Source organism: Ranitomeya imitator, chromosome 3 (assembly GCF_032444005.1).
Source record: "Ranitomeya imitator isolate aRanImi1 chromosome 3, aRanImi1.pri, whole genome shotgun sequence".
Classification (NCBI taxonomy): Eukaryota; Metazoa; Chordata; class Amphibia; order Anura; family Dendrobatidae; genus Ranitomeya; species Ranitomeya imitator.
Window position 1 is genome coordinate 486,470,133 of NC_091284.1, and position 12,574 is coordinate 486,482,706.

The following is a 12,574-nucleotide window of genomic DNA, read 5'->3' on the forward strand; positions in this document are numbered from 1 at the left end:
TCTATTGCACTATTTAGTATAAGCCATCAAACAATTGCAGGTTCAAAGGTCTAAAAATACAATAAACTAAAAAAATAAAAAGACAAATTAATGATTTGGTATTGTCATATTTAAAACTCCAGAATTGTCATTTTCCAGTTGCTTAAAAAAAAATCAAAACCTCATATAGTGGTCAAAAGAAAAATAAAGTTATGGCTCTTGGGAAAAGGGAAGGAAAAAACAAAAATATAAAAAGTCCTTGGCCATTAAATGGTTGAACTGCGAACACACTGGGCCTCTATACTCAGTGTAAAGCCAGGAATATATATATGTTTATTCATGGAGCAGGGAATCACAACACAACTGAATACCAGCGTCACAGTCTCTGTCCTGCTTATGTCTGGCTTTAGAAGGGAACCATAATGTAAGGACGCTCATACAGGTTTGCTGAATGCTACAAACAGCCAAAAGATTCAGGGCCACAATTTATCATTGCTGTTTTGTCACTTATCTGGAGTAAGCTTCTGTTTTTTAGTGGCTTTAGCATTTGCACCTTATTCTAGGTTTTCTGTCACATTTTAACCCCTTAACGACCACCAATATGTCTTTTTACTGACATCAGATAAAAGTGACAACCATCCCCTTACAGGTGAAAATGCCGCAGCTATTAACTGTACGCTACGGCTGACACCTTGCTGCATCAGTCACGATCGGTGTTGGCACTGACCATGTCCGAATAACCTCCTAGATGCCGCTGTCAGTAGTGACTACGACATCTAGATGGTTAATAGAGTGTGAGGGCTCCCTAATTATCCTCATTGGCACCCTGAGATGACGGTGTGGTCCTGATGTTTGCCATGGCAATCCACAGCCAAAAAATGGCCTTATAGTCTGCCGGCTATAGTGACCTGTCCAGAAGTTAGCAGCATTAAGGTGGTAAAAATATTTTTTTTCTTTCCGGTCATGTCACAATGTTTTTTTAAATTATTTATTTAAATAATTAAAAATACGGCATGGCAACCCCATCCATTCTTGATAACCAACCTTGGTGAATCTAACAGCTGAGGGTTGCAGTCCTCAGCTGTGAGTTTCACCTGACTTGTTATCAAAAATACAGGGGAACCATACGCAGGTTTTTTTTTTTTTACATTATTTATTTACAGCGCAGGAGCAGCTGATGAATACTCCCATCATCCGCTCCTGTGCTGTTATTAGCGACACAGGTGTCAGCTGATAGGAGCTGTAGTCCTATCAGCTGACACCAGTGACTGGAGGTAAACTTCATACCTCCGATCACAGAGAACTCATGCTGTCTTCTGACAGCGTGGGAACTGCGGCTCTCTGACCGGCGGGGATGATTTCACCGCCGATCAGAAGCGCAACGCCACACAGCGTTGTCACACTGTCACACAGCGTGGGAAACACAGTCTTTTGTGCTGTTGTGCCTTAACCACATTTAGTGTCCACGTTTGACATTTCTGTAGCTATGAGCGCTCACCTAATTTACGGTTGATTGTCTCCAGAAGCACAAGGAATTTTTACTAAGCAATAACTCGCAACATCCACTACTGCTTGTTTCTGGAAAACACCCATGGAGTCAAAATCGTCGATAGATAAATTCTCAAAGTTGCATAATTTCCAAAACGGGGTTCACTTGAGGGGCTCTGTATATGGAGTCATCAAACTATGCTAGGAAAATCTGTTCTCCTTGAGGAAAATGGCGAACCATCCCTCCCGAGTCTTGCCATGTGGCGAAGCAGTATTGTACAGCCACATATGGGGTATTTCTGCGTTCAGTAGAAATTGTGGGACAAAAATTGGTGCCATTTTAACCCATTTCCCCATTTGAAAATGTTAAATCTGGGTCTAAAATAAAATTTGGGTTGTAAAAAATGTAATATTTTCTTCACTGCCCAATGGTATAAAATTATGTGACACACACGTGAAGTCAATATGATCACTGCACCCGTAGATGAATTCATTGAGAAGCGTAGTTTGTAAAATGGTGTCTCTTTTGGGAAGGGGGGCGGAGTTTTGCTGTTCTGGCACCTCACGGGCTCTGCCGCCAGAGGGTCATGGCACCCTCAAACCAAAATCGGAACTGTAAGAATATGGAGCGCTTTCACTTCTGAGCTTTGCACTGTGCCTGTAAAGTATTTCCCAATTACAGTAGAGTATTTGCGCACTCAGGAGAAACTGAACAACAAACTGAGGTCCATTTTCCCTACTAATTAAAAACTTGGTGCTGAAACAGCATTTTAGCGGTAAGTTGTAATTATTCATTCTTCACAGCCCAATGGAATAAATTCTGTTAGTCACATGTGGTGTCAACATCCTCACTGCACTCCCAGATTAATTCAATGGGGAGTGTAGTTTGTAAAATGAGGTCACTTATGGGGAGGGGGATTTGTTGCCGCTCTGGCACCTCAGGAGCTCTGCCAATATGACATGGCACAACCATTCCAGCAAAATCTGAACTACCTTATGGCACTTCTTCCCTTCTGACATTTGCACTGTGCCTCAAAAGTAGTTTTTGACCACATATGGAGTATCGGCGTACTCCGGAGAAATTGTACAACGCATTTTGGGATCCATTTTCTCCTGTTATCCTTGTGAAAATGAAAAGTACTTGTAGCTTAAGGTGCTCACTACACATCTAGATAAATTCATTGAGGCGTCCAATTTCCAAAATGGGGTCATTCATGGAGGGGATTCCACTCTTTAGACAGAAAAAGATAGTGGAGTATAGTCAATCAAACCAGTCTGATATAAATACTATAATCTAAAACTACATTTTATTTAAATTCTTTAAAATAAAACCACAAATAATTTTACAAAGTCTGCAACCAGCCGGTCCAATAACAAACTGAAGAGTGGATAGTAACAGATACGCCCTAAAAGGCCCTATTAAGCCCTAGTGTACCCTTCCTGGCAGCGGAGGTTGGCACCCTCTTGAGCGCAATGTGGCACCCCCGCTCAACGTAGGCTGGCCCTAGATGCACCTAAATTGCCCTACCCTATGTAAGGACAATAAATGACCAACTAAAAACCAACCGGTGTGCCGTGCTGATTTAAGAAGAGTGAAGTGCATCGGTCATATTATATGGTGGACCAAAGGAAGTATGTCCTTGAAATGGTGATCTATTCTTCAGAACCAACCAGAATATATAATTTCCCCCCTTAGGAGACCACAAATAACCACTCCAATTGTAACATAAGACCAAAAAAGGATTCTCAAAACACCAGATAAGAGGCACAAAAAATATAATGTATATATTATATGCAGGGAGATAGGGGTAATACTAAACTAATTCACCCTCCTCTTACCCTAATTGTATGTCCCTGCCTTGCCGCAGAAATTGGCACCTTATATGAATATGCAAATGGCGCACCTGCTCACAGTCGGCTCACCCTACCAAATCTCTGAATGTAAAGGTGAGGTGAAGGTGTAAAAATGGTTGGGGGAGGGGGGTTTAACAGTTAACTCAGGTTTCTCAGTGATGAAGATAGCCAAAGAAAACCCAGGTTTTACAGAAATTGTTCCAATGGTGTATTGTGATAGTCGACAAAGTGCTATAGTGCTTTGTGTAAACCAAGAGTAATCATGCAGATAACAGCAATTCAAAATATGTGGTAACTTGGTCATCAAAAAAAAAAAGATCAGTGGCAGTATCAATGCCCTCATGACTATTTACCTGGACTAAGTTTACCCCAAATTGATCATATATATATATATATATTGCACTATGCCCACAAGATGTCATGCATAACAATTTTCAATGATACCTATGGTATCACAATCCAAAACAAGTCGAGATGGAAGCCAGAGTGTTATAGTGCTTTGTATAAATCAGAAGTCATCATGCAGGTAACAGCAATACAAATTATATAGTAACCTTGATCGCCAAAAAACGATCAGTGGCAATAACCGTGCCCTTTTTACTTTTTTTTTACCCAGACTGAGTTAACCCCAGATCGGTCATGTATATATTGCACTATGCCCACAAAATGTCATGCATAACAATATCAATATGACATCACAGTCCAAGACAAATGAAGTACTGTATTTTTCTGACCATAAGACGCACTTTTTGTTCTCCAAATTTGAGAGGAAAGTGAGGGTGCGTCTTATGGTAAGGATGTAACTTGGAGGGGGCATCAGTGAGTGGGATTGCACTGGGAGGCAGAAAAATGTCCCTGCCTGGCTTCAGGAATCAGCACTGGGGAAACCACATGGTCCCGATCATTAAAGTGCAGTGAATATTCATTAGCTGCTTCCCCGCCCACCTGTCAGCTGAGTTGTGAGTCAGGAGCAGCAAATGAATACTCCTTCACAGGGACACACATGGTTTCCCCAGGGGATTCCTGCAGCAGCTGGGGAGATCTGTGTGTCTGGTGGAGCAGGAAGCAGTAGCAGGGAGCCAGGGGAGACAAGATCTCTGCATACCTGACAGGCTGTGCTGGATGCTGAGGCATAAGGACCTGTGTGATGTCATGAAGAGGGCGGGCTGGAGCATCACATGACAGCACAGAGTCCTCCCTCTTCTGATGTCATCACAGGTCCTGAGGACACCACACTACAATCTGCAAGCTTACTCCTGTGCTGTGGAGAGGCAACAAGAGGGAGCGCTCTGTGGTGTCATGGGATGGGATGCTCCAGCATTTTACCTCACCAGTGTGGCTGGCTGCCACAATTAAAAGGTTAGTCACTACAACACACAAAGCGCTCTGCCACTTCTGTGGTGAACTATAACTCCCAGCATGCCATAGGTTCTGCAGGACGTACTGGGAGTTATAGCTCTCCCAATGGGATCTCAAAGCAGCACTCCAGTTTTATTTTTCAGTGCTGGAGTGGTGCTTTAAATAAAAGTACTGTGCCCCCATTCTTATACTCAACCCCCAGCATCTTCATACAGTATTTTACAGACACCACACTGGTCCCGCAGCACCATCTTCTACCCGCAGCTAACAACATAATAACATACTATTATATATAATAACACCACATATAATAGTATGTTTAGGTTATTAAATATTTTAACACCTTTTTTGCTTCAAATATTTTTTTCCCTATTTTCCACCTCTAAAACCTGGGTGCGTCTTATAGTCCGGTGCATCTTATAGTCCGAAAAATGCGGGTAATCAAAATGGCAAAGACAGAAAGAATAATGCATGTAAAACACTCTTTACCCAACTTTTGCCACAGAAAAGCCAATTGCAACATATCTATAATAGCACCATAATGGAAAATAAAGCATCTCTTATCTGGTATTTGAAGAAAAAAAAACTGCCTCAATGCGTTTCCCTTCCATGGCGTAAGTTCATCAGAAGGCGAATGGAGTAGCTGATGTTACAAGAGAGAAGGCATCTGACACAGTAGGACATTCTGGTTGCAGGTGTGTTTCCACTGTTTAGGTACATCAGGGGCTCTGCAAATGCGACATGACACACGCAGACCATTCCATCAAAGTCTGAGTTCCAAAACGTCACTCCTCTGAGCCCTGCCGTGCGCACAAACAGTAGTTTACCCCCCACATACCGTATATACTCGAGTAGAAGCTGAGATTTTCAGCCCATTTTTTTGGGATGAAAGTCCCCCTCTCGGCTTATAATCGAGTCATACCAGGCGTCGGCAGGTGAGGGGGGGGGGGGGGGCGGGGGCTGTGTAATTATACTTACCTACTCCCGGCGCGGTCCCTGGACGTCCCTGCTTCTTCCAGCGCTGCAGATTCTTCCTGTACTGAGCGGTCACATGGTACACCTCATTACAGTAATGAATATGCGGCTCCACCTCCCATAAAGGGGACCGCTCAATACAGGAAGAAGATGCAGTGGTGGAAGCAGGGGCACAGCGCCAGGAGCAGGTAAGTATACGGGGAGGGGGAGCGCAGCGCTGCGCGATATTTACCTCTCCTTGTTCCAGTGCGGCTCCGTCTTCAGCGTCCTCTGGCTGTGACGCTCAGGTCAGAGGGCGCGGTGACGTCAGTGCCGAAGACTGAGCCGCACGAGGAGCAGGTAAATATTGAAAGCGCCGGGGGTCCTGAGCGAAGAGAGGAGAGTGATATTTTTTTTATAGCAGCAAAAGCATATGGGGCAAGTGACTATACAGAGCATCTTATGGGGCCATAACACTTGTGCAGTATTGTATGGGGAAAGTGGCTATGGGGCCATAACACTTGTGCAGCACTATAAGGGGCAAGTGGCTATACGGAGCATCTTATGGGGCCTTAACACTTGTGCAGCATTATATGGGGCAACTAACTGTACGGAGCATCTTATGGGGCCATAACACTTGTGCAGCATTATATGGGGCAAGTAACTGTAAGGAGCATCTTATGGGGCCATAACACTTGTGCAGCACTATATGGGGCAAGTGACTATACGGAGCATCTTATGGGGCCATAACACTTGTGCAGCACTATAAGGGGCAAGTGACTATACGGAGCATCTTATGGGGCCATAACCCTTGTGCAGCACTATAAGGGGCAAGTGACTATACGGAGCATCTTATGGGGCCATAACACTTGTGCAGCACTATATGGGGCAAGTGACTATACGGAGCATCTTATGGGGCCATAACACTTGTGCAGCACTATATGGGGCAAGTGACTGTACGGAGCATCTTATGGGGCCATAACGTTTGTGCAGCACTATATGGGGCAGTGACTGTACGGAGCATCTTATGGGGCCATAACACTTGTGCAGCACTATATTGGGCAAATATCTCTATGGAGCATCTAATGGGGCCCATCAAACTTTATGGAGCATTATATGGGGCTCCTGATTCAATATGGATATTCAAAAACACTTAACCGTCTGATGTCTCAATTAATTTTACTTTTATTGGTATCTATTTTTACTTTTGAAATTTACCGGTAGCTGCTGCATTTTCCACCCTAGGCTTATACTCGAGTCATTAAGTTTTCCCAGTTTTTTGTGACAAAATTAGGGGGGCGGCTTATACTCGGGTCGGCTTATACTCGAGAATATACGGTAATAGTCATGACCTCTAGCGATCCCCTCCTCCACCACTGATTGGCATATTTATGTCTGTGCACAGTGTAGACAGAGAGCTGTCAAACAATGGTGTAAGAGGGGTTAGAGTACATCATTGAGAGAACTAGCAGAGCTGCAGCAGATAAAACAGTAATATTATCAAAGCTACACCAATAAACTCAGTAAGTGCGATATTGGTTTGGAATGAGGGTTACTGCCCTTATTTTGTTTCCCTCATATTCAGAAGCAGAAGGCTGATATAACACATTCATTGGCTTATACTCGGGTCGGCTTATACTCGAGTATATACGGTATGTATTATGTGTTCTCTGGAAAAATGGCACAACAAATATTAGGGTCCATTTTCTCCTGTTACTCTTGTGAAAATAAAAATGTAATGCTAAAAACTTTTTTGTGGGAAAAAAATGTGATTTATGTTCACGGATCTACGTTATTAACTTCTGTGAAGCATCTGGGGGTTAAAGGTGCTCATCACACATCTAGATACATTTGAGGGGTCTAGCTTTCTAAGTGGGGTCACTTGTGGGAGGTTTCTACCGTTCAGGGGCTCTCCAAAGTAGATATGGCATCTGCTAATGATTCCATACAATTTTGAATGCACAAAGTCAAATGAAACGACTTCCCTTCCAAGCCCTGCGCCTAAACAGTAGTTTTTTCCCCCACATGTAGTATCTGCATACTGAGGAAAAATTACAAATTATGGAGGTTCATTTTCTCCTGTTACCCTTGTGAAAATTAAAAAAAAAGGGGCTAAAGTTAAATTTTTGTGAAAAAAGTAAAAACCTGAAGGGTTAATAAACTTCTTGAATGTGGTTTTGAGGACTTTGAGGGGTGCAGTTTTTAGAATGGTGTTACTTTTGGGTATTTTCTGTCATACAGACCCTTCAAGACATTATCTCAGGAATCGAAATATCACATTAACACAGTTACCAATGAAGCTAAAACATTATCATTTTTAAGTGCTTCCCTTTTCAGTGTTTTCTCTCTCTCTCTATAAATATATATATATTGGAATCTCATTGTTGAAACCAGTATAAAAGAAAAGCCATAAAATACAAAAGAAATTAAAAAAAAATTATATATACAGTATTTTCTAGGACTAAGACTCACCTTCATTTTGACATTAGAAAAACGCACTTAATAAACGAAAACTTATGTAAAATAAAAAAAACAAATCACATAGTATTTAAACAATTTTAGTGCATTTGATGAAAAAATACTTACTAAATGAAGCCAGGTAGATCAGGCAAATGACAGACAGAAACAGCACTTTGGTAGCACTCATGGCTTCTGTCTGGGTTCATCCAACAAGAAAGTACTCAAGTCCTGTATTATATACTGCACTACGCCAAATGACTGTCTAGTTAAACTAAATGATGCACACCTTCCTTGAGGAGGGACATAACTGAGTTTGTACCATGTAACATAGCCTTGTGAGATTTGTATAGTCAGAGCGGCATATTACAAAGCCATGTTAAAATGCAACAAAGGAATCTGGACTGCAAAAAGCATGTACATATTATATACATACATTTTCATTACATGCACATGCATATAGAGCCTCAATATCAACTGTGTGGGTGTATATTGTAATTTTGCAAGTGTGAGTTCTGCCTTTGTAATTTAAAAAGTCCCTTTCACCAGTTTGATCATGTTAAACAGGCCACATCATGGAACAGTGACTGGGGAGCAGAGTAAAATGTAGCTTTCATTTCCAATTACTGTGCAGATATATTAACCTGTAAAGTTTAGGCCATTATTTATGCTTATAATGTAAGTCGAAGGAGGAGTGAGCAGATATTTTGCATTGGGAGTTGGTACTTCTTCACCAGTATGACATGGACCAATCAACAAGCTGCATACAGGGGGAAAAAAAGAACATGGCCCCTAAAGAGTTTTGTGCCGGTTTCTCAAGGGGGATGAATGTAAAGACAGACCATCTGCTCTCCTCACTGCAGAGCTGGGTGTGATTACAAAGTGTTGGGAATAGAGCAGAGATTACCAACACCATTCATCTCACTGTGATCAGTGTGGGGGAAGGGTAATCGTGCAGAGCTGACAGCACTGTGAGAGAGCTGATAGACGTGTATGTAAAGAGACAAAGCTCAGCTCTGCTGTACTAGCTATCCTCTCACACCAACAGCTGTAAGATGAACATGATGGTAATTTCTGCTCTCCATTTGTAATCAGTCTGCAGTGAGTCCACTGAGGGAGGCAGACTGTCCTTACAGATCTCATACAGGAAAAGCCTGTTCTATTACCATTACAGGAGTGTTTATTTTTTCCCCTTGTATATTACTGTCTGCATATGATTGGTCAGCATCATACAGGCAGAATCGTAAACACAACCAGTGAAAAAAATCTCTGGCAACTCCCCCTTGGACTTAAACTATAACCTACACTTTACAAGCCAATGAGAGTAGAAATATAAAAAAAATGTTTTACTCAGCTCTGCAGCCACCATTAAATTTATGTGGCCAGTCTGAAGGGGATATGGCATGTCAAAATTGGCTAGTTTCTGTTCTTTTTTTTTCCCCCAAGGCTCTTCTGAGTATTATACAGTGGGTACGGAAAGTATTCAGACCCCTTTAAATTTTTCACTCTTTTTGTTTCATTTTCACACCTGGATTTGGGGATCCTCTGCAATTCTTCCTTGCAGATCCTCTCCAGTTCTGTCAGGCTGGATGGTGAACGTTGGTGGACAGCCGTTTTCAGGTCTCCCCACGGTTCTGGCTGGGCCAGTCATGAATGGTCACAGAGTTGTTATGCAGTCACTCCTTTGTTATTTTAGCGGTGTGCTTGGCTCATTGTCTTGTTGGAAGGTGAACCTTCGGCCAAGTCTGAGGGCCAGAGCACTCTGGAAGAGGTTTTCATCCAGGATATCTCTGTACATGGCCGCATTCATGTTTCCTTCAATGACAACCAGTCGTTCTGTCCCTACAGCTGAAAAACACCCCGATAGCATGATGCTGCCACCACCATGTTTCACTGTTTGGATTGCATTGGGCAGGTGATGAGCAGTACCTGGTTTTCTCCACACATACAGCTTAGAATTATCACCAAAAAGAAGATATATCTTCGTCTCATCAGACCAGAGAATCTTATTTCTCAGTCTGGGAGTTCTTCAAATGCTTTTTTTTAGCAAACTCTATGCAGGCCTTTCATAAGTCTTGCACTGAGGAGAGGCTTCCGTCTGACCACTCTGCCATAAAGGCCCGACTGGTGGCGGTCTGCAGTGATAGTTGACTTTGTGGAACTTTCTCCCATCTCTCTACTGCATCTCTGGAGCTCAGCCACAGAGATCATGGGGTTCTTATTTACCTCTCTCATAAAGGCTCTTTCTCACGATTTATCAGTTTGGCTGGACGGCCAGGTCTACGAAGACTTCTGGTGGTACCAAACTTCTTCCATTTAAAGGGACTCTGTCACCTGAATTTGGCGGGATTGGTTTTGGGTCATATGGGCGGAGTTTTCTGGTGTTTGATTCACCCTTTCCTTACCCGCTGGCTGCATGCTGGCTGCAATATTGGATTGAAGTTCATTCTCTGTCCTCCATAGTACACACCTGCACAAGGCAAGATTGCTTTGCGCAGGCGTGTACTATGGAGGACAGAGAATGAACTTCAATCCAATATTGCAGCCAGCATGCAGCCAGCAGGTAAGGAAAGGGTGAATCAAACACCTGAAAACTCCGCCCATATGACCCAAAACCAGTCCTGCCAAATTCAGGTGACAGAGTCCCTTTAAGGATTATGGAGGCCACTGTGCTCTTAGGAACCTTGAGTACTGCAGAAATTCTTTTATAGCCTTGCCACAATTCTGTCTCTGAGCTCTTGGCAGTTCCTTTGACCTCATGAGTCTCATTTGGTCTGACATGCACTGTGAGCTGTGAGGTCTTATATAGACAGGTGTGTGCCTTTCCAAATCAAGTCCTATCAGTTTTATTAAACACAGCTGAACTCCAATGAAGTAGAACCATCTCAAGGAGGATCACAAGAAAATGGACAGCATGTAACTTAAATATGTGTCTGAGCAAAGGGTCTGAATACTTGTGAGCTTGTGATATTTCAGTTTTTCTTTTTTAATAAATATCGAAAAAAAAAAATCTACATTTCAGTTTTTTTCTTCAGTCAAGATGGGGTGCTGAGTGTACATTAATAAGAAAATGAACTTTTTTGAATTTACCAAATGGCTGCAATGACACAGAGTGAAAAATTTAAAAGGATCTGAATTAGTGATGAGCGAATATACTCGTTACTCGAGATTTCCCGAGCACGCTCGGGTGACCTCTGAGTATTTGTAAGTGCTCGGAGATTTAGTTTTCATCGCCGCAGCTGAATGATTTACATCTGTTAGCCAGCATAAGTACATGTGGGGGTTGCCTGGTTGCTAGGGAATCCCCACATGTAATCAAGCTGGATAAGAGATGCAAATCATTCAGCTGAGGTGAGGAAAACAATCTCCGAGCACTAAAAAAATACTCTGAGGTCACCAGAGCGTGCTAGGGAAATCTAGAGTAAAGGCCCCGTCACACTAGACGATATCGCTAGCGATCCGTGACGTTGCAGCGTCCTGCATAGCGATATCGTCCAGTGTGAAACGCAGCAACGATCAGGCCCCTGCTGTGATATCGCTGGTCGGGGCAGAAAGGCCAGGACTTTATTTCGTCGCTGGCTCTCCCGCTGACATCGCTGAATCGGCGTGTGTGACGCCGATTCAGCGATGTCTTCGCTGGTAACCAGGGTAAACATCGGGTTACTAAGCGCAGGGCCGCGCTTAGTAACCCGATGTTTACCCTGGTTACCATCGTTAAAGTAAAAAAAACAACCACTACATACTTACCTACCGCTGTCTGTCCCCGGCACTGTGCTTCTCTGCTCTGGCTGTGAGCACCGGGCAGCCGGAAAGCACAGCGGTGACGTCACCGCTCTGCTTTCCGGCCGCTGTGCTCACAGTCAGTGCAGGAGTAGTGCAGAGAAGCAGAGCGCCGGGGACAGACAGCGGTAGGTAAGTATGTAGTGGTTGTTTTTTTTACTTTAACGATGGTAACCAGGGTAAACATCGGGTTACTAAGCGCGGCCCTGCGCTTAGTAACCCGATGTTTACCCTGGTTACCGGCATCGTTGGTCGCTGGAGAGCTGTCTGTGTGACAGCTCTCCAGCGACCAAACAGCGACGCTGCAGCGATCCAGATCGTTGTTGGTATCGCTGCAGCGTCGCTAAGTGTGACGGTACTTTAACGAGTATATTCGCTCATCACTAGTCTGAATACTTTCCGTACCCACTGTAATTGTGTTTTTAATCAGCCATTTGGTTCCAGAGATATTTGCCTTTTTTATTTATGCACAATATTTTATGGTATTAACCAAGACCGTAAAAATTAGCACTAAGTACAAAGGCCCATATCTCTGGAACTGTAAAGTGATTAAAAAAGTCATGACAGCAGCAGGACTAAAGAAAGAGCAATCACTGGCCACTTTTTTTTTTTTTTTTCCAAATAATCTTTATTGGATTTTAAGTCACTGGCCACTTTTAAACTAGTGACAGGTCCTCTTACAAAATGCTGAAACTGGTCAAAG